At 37.3% G+C, this 6,133-nt stretch overlaps 1 non-coding gene across 1 annotated transcript; it reads left to right on the forward strand.

The window, feature by feature from the left end:
• The first annotated feature begins 697 nt into the window (after nt 1-697).
• Nucleotides 698-803, forward strand: LOC119060927 (U6 spliceosomal RNA). Its single transcript, XR_005084694.2, has one exon. It is a non-coding gene; the product is annotated as a U6 spliceosomal RNA (small nuclear RNA).
• The last annotated feature ends 5,330 nt before the right edge of the window (nt 804-6,133 follow it).

A 6,133-nucleotide genomic window follows, 5' to 3' on the forward strand; every position in this document is an offset into this window, starting at 1 on the left:
ATCCTGGAGGGCTGTCAGACTCAGTTCTAGTCCTTGGAACCCAGGCCTCGAAACCTAAATCCTTCTAATGCTAACACAGCAATTTACTCTGTTAATTGGGTAATCACCTGCTCAGAGAAATCAGATGAAATATGGGTACTGCCCCTGCCCCCTGCCAAGGGAAACTGACCCACGAAGACGGGAATCAGGGAGGTGAGTAAATACCTTCTCAGAATTCCCATTTTCCTAATTTTAAGCAATACTGATTCCTCCTTGTGCTCCATGAACCTCAACTTCCTAATCTAGAAAGTGAGGAGGATTATTGATTATTTTATAGAAAAAAAGGATCTTTATTTTTATGTAGCTACACACCATCTATATTGTGAATATAAACATTACATTTAAACTTAATGAGGATTAGGAAAAACTTTGTAAGATTAAAAATAGTGTGGGGGATCACAGAACAATCAAATTTACTTTTTAAGAATTTAATACTCCTGTAAGTCAAGAAAAACTATAAATAATATCAAAATCAAATGACAAAGGAAAGATAGTTACATTATGTTATAAGGATTAATATGCTTTACTGATAATGAATTCTTAAATAGATATAATAAAAAATTCCAAATATTCCATTATAGAAATGGTCAAAATAATCTTGAAGAACAAGCTGTAGTAACAAAGACATTGTGATATTAGTGCAAGAATACACAAACCAGTGCCTGCTTCTGCAGCACATATACTAAAATTAAAACAACACACAGAAGATTAGCATGGTCCCTGCAAAGAATGATGTGCAAATTAAAAAGGAAAAAGAAAAAAAAGGAATGCAAAAACCAATCAATGAATCAGTAGAATAGAATGAAGAAAGAAAAACATATATATGTGTATATATATATATATATATAGTCATCTAATTAATGATAAGCAATAAATATTATAAAGCAGAGGGCAAAAGACAGTTTTTCTATTACATTGTGTTGGACAAATTGATAACCTGCATGGAATAAAATGTATTTGGAACCCCACTTCACACCATACAAATATCAGTTCTACATGGATTATAGATCTAAACGTGAAAGAGAAAACAACAAAATTTTTAAGGAAAACATAGAAGACTATCCTCATAAACTTGGATTGGGCAAAGATTATTTAAACAGTCACAAAAAGCATTAACCATTAAAGAAAAAAATCAAGTGGGCCATGTTAAAATGAAAAACTTCTGTTCATCTGAAGATACCACTTATTATTTTTTAAATTATATTTTATTATTTATGCTATTAGAGGTGTCCCCAAATTTCCCCCTTTGTCTCCTTTCACCCAGCTCACCCACTCCCTCAGACAATCCTCACACTGTTGTCCATGTCCATGGGTCCTATATATATGTTCTTTGGTTACTTTGTTCCCTATGCTGTACTTTACATCCTCCTGACTATTCTGTGACTACCAATTTGTACTTCTTAATCCCTTCACCTTTTTCACCCATCCCCCAACCTTCCTCCTATCTGTCAAACATCAAAACATTCTCTGTATCTATGATTCTGTTTCTGTTCTGCTTATTTTGCTTTTTAGATTCAATTGTTGACAGATATGTATTTATTGCCACTTTATTGTTTATATTTTTGATCTTCTACTTTTTAAAGAAGATCTCTTGAAATTTCATACAATACTGGTTTGGTGATGATGAACACCTTTAGCTTCTTCTTGTCTGGGAAGCTCTTTTTTTCTCCTTCGATACTAAATACTAGCTTTGCTGGGCAGAGAAATCTTGGTTGTAGGTCCTTGCTTTTCATCACTTTGACTATTTCTTGCCAATCCCTTCTGGCCTGCAAGGCTTCTTTTGATAAATCAGCTGACAATGTTATGAGGGCTCCCTTGTAGGTAACTTTTCTCTTGTTACTTTTGAGCTTCTCTTTTTATTTAACCTTTTGTATTTGAATTGTGATGTGTCTTGGTGTGGTCCTCCTTGGGTCAAACTTGTTTGGGACTCTCTGTGCTTCCTGGACTTGTACGTCTATTTCCTTCATAAAGTTAGGGAAGTTTTTTTGTCATTATTTTTTCAAATAGGTTTTCAATTTCTTGCACTGTCTGTTTTCCTTCTGGGAACCCTAAGATAAAAATGTTGGTATGCTTCAAGTTGTTCCAGAGACTCCTTAAACTATCCTTATTTTAAAAATTCTTTTCTCTTCTTGCTGTTCTGATTGGTAGTTTTTTCTTCCTTATGTTCCAAATTGGTGATTTGATTCTTGGCATCATTTACTCCACTGTTGATCCCTGTGCATTATTCTTTATTTCAATTAGTGTATCCTTTGTTTCTGTCTGGACCTTTTTTATGCTGTTGAGGTCCTCACTAAGTTCCTTGAGCATCCTTATAACCAGTGTTAAGAACTGAGGATCTCATAGATTGCTTGTCTCCATTTGTTTAGTTCTTTTTCTGGGGTTTTGTTCTATTCTTTCATTTGAGCCATGTTTCTTTGTTTCCTCATTTTTGCAGCCTCCTGGTGTTTGTTTTTATGTATTAGGTAGAACTACTATATTTCCCAGGCTTGACAGAGTGGCTTAATGTAGTAGGTATCATGTAGGGTCCAGTGGCACAGCCAAGCTGGGTTCTCAAGGTGTGCCCACTGTGTGGGCTGAGTACACCATCCTCTCGTAGTTGAGACTTGATTGCTGTTGGCACGTCCAAGGTCAGCCACTACCTGTGTTCTGTTCATGGTCACATAGCATTAGCTACAAAGCAATCTGCAGACGGTTGCTACTTGTGCTTGGCTTGGAGGTGCCCAGGAGAGACTGAGCTCTGAACCAAGGCCCACTGTTGCTATTGTCAGACTGGGGCAACTTAGCAAGAGGTATGGGGCTCGCTGAAACTAAATGCTCCTTGTTTGAGAGAATTTAGGAAAATCTGAAGCATGGGCCAAGACAAGCCATTCATATGTAAATGCCAGTGTAAATAGTGTGGTTGGGCCTGAAAGTTGGATAGGGTGGGGTCTTAGGGAATCACTACAGTGGGGCAAACAGTGTGAGCCAGGTTGATGGAGTCTCAGATATGGGCTTTGTGGGTGGAGGCTCAGCAAAGGAACAATGGCCAATGCCAGCACTTCTGTCTGGGATAAAGCTGTCCCTTCAGCTCTTGCTATGTTGCCAGACAATTCAGTTTCTGCCCATATGTCTTTGATGCCTTTTAATCTGTTGCCCTGGCACTGGAACTCAGAGGGAGTGAATCTGAGTAAGTCTGTGCACGGGCCAAGAGGAACTGCCTGGGATTCCAGCAATTTCTGTCTTCCACAGCCTTAATCCTGCTGGTTTTTACAGACAGAAGTTACGGAGACTTATCTTCCTGGCACTGGAACCCTGGATTTGGGGGATTGGGGGCTTGGGGTGGGGCCAAGACCCATCACTCCTGAGATATCCCTCCTGCTTTTTATCTGTCTCATGTGGTTCTGGGACTAGTCCATTCTGCATCTCTTCCCCTCCTACAGTATTGGTTGGTTTCTTCTTTAATTCTGTAGCTGTAGGACTTCCATTTAGCTCAATTGCTGATGTTTCTGAATGGTGGCTGTTCTATAGTTAAGTTGTAATTTTGATGTGATTATGTGAGGGGGCAATCCGTGTTTACCTATGCCACTATCGTGACCAGAAATCATGTGACCTGAATCATGAAATACCATTTAGTGACTGAAAAGGGAATACAGACAGAATGGGAAAAGATATTTGCATATATATATATCCAACTTAATGGATAGAAAAAAGAGCAAAGTTTGAATAGGCACTTCACAAAGAACATATCTAAATGACCAATAAATAAAAATAAATCCAACGTTAGTCATTAGGAAAATTCAAATTAAAACCACAATGAAATACTATTACACATCCACCAGAATGGCTAAATTAAAAATTGTGATAATGCTAACTGTTGACAAGGATGTGAGGAAACTGTAACTCTCATACATTATTGATGGGACATAAAGTGGTATGACCACTTTGGAAAACTGACAGTATCTATTAGTGACTTATTAGTCATGATTCAATGTTAGGTGAAAAGTATAGAATAGTGAGAATTACAACTCACTCCCAGTTATATATGTATTTATATAGTACATACATACATAGTACATAAAATAAGAAAGAAAATGCAAGGTCAACTGTTCATTTCTGTGACATGGAATTACAGAGCATTTACATTTTCTTCTTTTTACATTTTTCTATGTTAGTCTCTGTCATAGCTTTGAACCTATCATTAAATAATTCACAATACCTTTGGGTTCCCAGGAGAATTCTATTAGGACCAAATGTCAATTTTTACTGAAGATTTTGTAGGAGAGACAGAGGAGAGTTTTATACTGTACAGTTCATAACACCTCATTGTACTTTCCTTACTTGTGCCTTGTGATGGTTAATTTTAATCTGTCAATATGATGGAGCTGTGGAATATGGAAATGCCTAGTTAACATTATTTCTATGTATGTCTGTGGGGGTATTTCTGGAGATTAGCATTTGAATTGGTACACTGGGTAAAGCAGGTTGCCCTTCCCAATCTGTGTGGGCATCATCTAATCCATCTAATCCTGAATAGTACAAAAAGGTGGAGGAAGAGAAAATTCCTTCTCTGCCTATTTGAGCTAAGGTATCAGTCTTCTGCCCTCAGACTGGAACTTACTCCACTGTCTGGTTCTTGAGACTTTGGACTAGAATTTATAGCATCATTTCTCCTGGCTCTCAGGCCTTTGAACTTGGACTATTACTATGCCACTAGCTTTCATGGGTCTCCAGCTTGCAGATGGCAGATTGTAGGGTTTTCCAGCCTCTGTAATTGTGAGCCAATTCCTCATAAAAAAATCTCTCTATATATGATTTTTTTCTGAGTCCAGAATCAACTGTTTCATCTGGTTATTGATTAATGTTATGTAAGGCTATGTATCTTCTATTGCTTCTAATTATTTCTGGAGAACGCTGATTACTACATGCCTCATCTCAATTCTTTCCAGTTACAAGCAAAACAAGGTTTCCTTCTCTGGGTAGTATCTGGACAAGCTTCTTTCTGGTTACCTCAATTTGAGATCTTCTCTACTCCAGGCCTCAAAATATCTTACCCTTTATGATGCAGAAGAATTCATTTCTTGCAATATGCATATATCAATCACCCACTCAGCAAGAACAAACAGAAATTATCACATGCAATTTTAAAGTTTTCTACAATAAGCACATATTACTTTCAGAATCAGAAAATTCTGAAGTACTCTAGCAACTCAGTAGGAGGAAATTTTTCTCTAGGGAGTAGCCTAGAGAAAAATTACATGACCTAGGTTTCTAGGTGTAGAGACCATGTGATCTGCAAGACCAAATTCTGTTGGTTAAAATTAACCTTAGGGCCAGAAAATCCTCAACCTAAAAAATATGCATATCAGCATGAATTTATCTGATATTTTGAGTTATCTGTACAGCATCTCTACTTGGTAAGAGAAGAGATTGAAGATTTGGTGTTAGCCTTATATAACATTTATCAATGACCACATGAAAGAGTTAATTCAGGATTCAGAGAAAATAGTGTCATGGACAAACATAAGATTTAGGTAGTTTGACACTCATCTCTACTCACCTTTATAATTTTTTAGCAGCAGCATAATTATCTTCCTAAAGTCACTCTGAATTAATGAAGAATGAGGTTGTATGTCATCCATGCATCCCTTTCCCATGTTTCACTCACTATCTTAGGAGCTAGGGTGCAGCAGTGAAAAAGGTGCACAAGCCCTTTCTTTTATGGTGCATATGGGGAAGAGAGAGTGCAACAGAGGGGATATTTAAAATAATATTGTCATATGTATTGCTATATTTTCTAAAGCTTGCTGCCATGGGACTTACACCCACTGAAGCAGTATGTTTCAAAGCTTCAGGGAAAGGATGAATACCTGCTTTTAAAAAATAATTATTACTCAGCCTTTCCTCCCCTAGCAAGAAAATTGTGGTGAAAATCTAATGTCATCAAAAGAAAAGACTTGGACTTCCCCCAAGATGGAGGCGTAGGTGGGAATACTTCGCGTCCTCGCACAACCAAATCTAAAAACAACAAAGTTTTAACAACAATAAATGCAACCAAACCACAGAAAATCGAATACGGAGTCTGAAAATAACGAACTGCTCAGCTAAACTGGTGAGA

Source organism: Artibeus jamaicensis, unplaced genomic scaffold, assembly GCF_021234435.1.
Source record: "Artibeus jamaicensis isolate MK-2021 breed Jamaican fruit bat unplaced genomic scaffold, CSHL_Jam_final contig_465, whole genome shotgun sequence".
Lineage (NCBI taxonomy): Eukaryota > Metazoa > Chordata > Mammalia > Chiroptera > Phyllostomidae > Artibeus > Artibeus jamaicensis.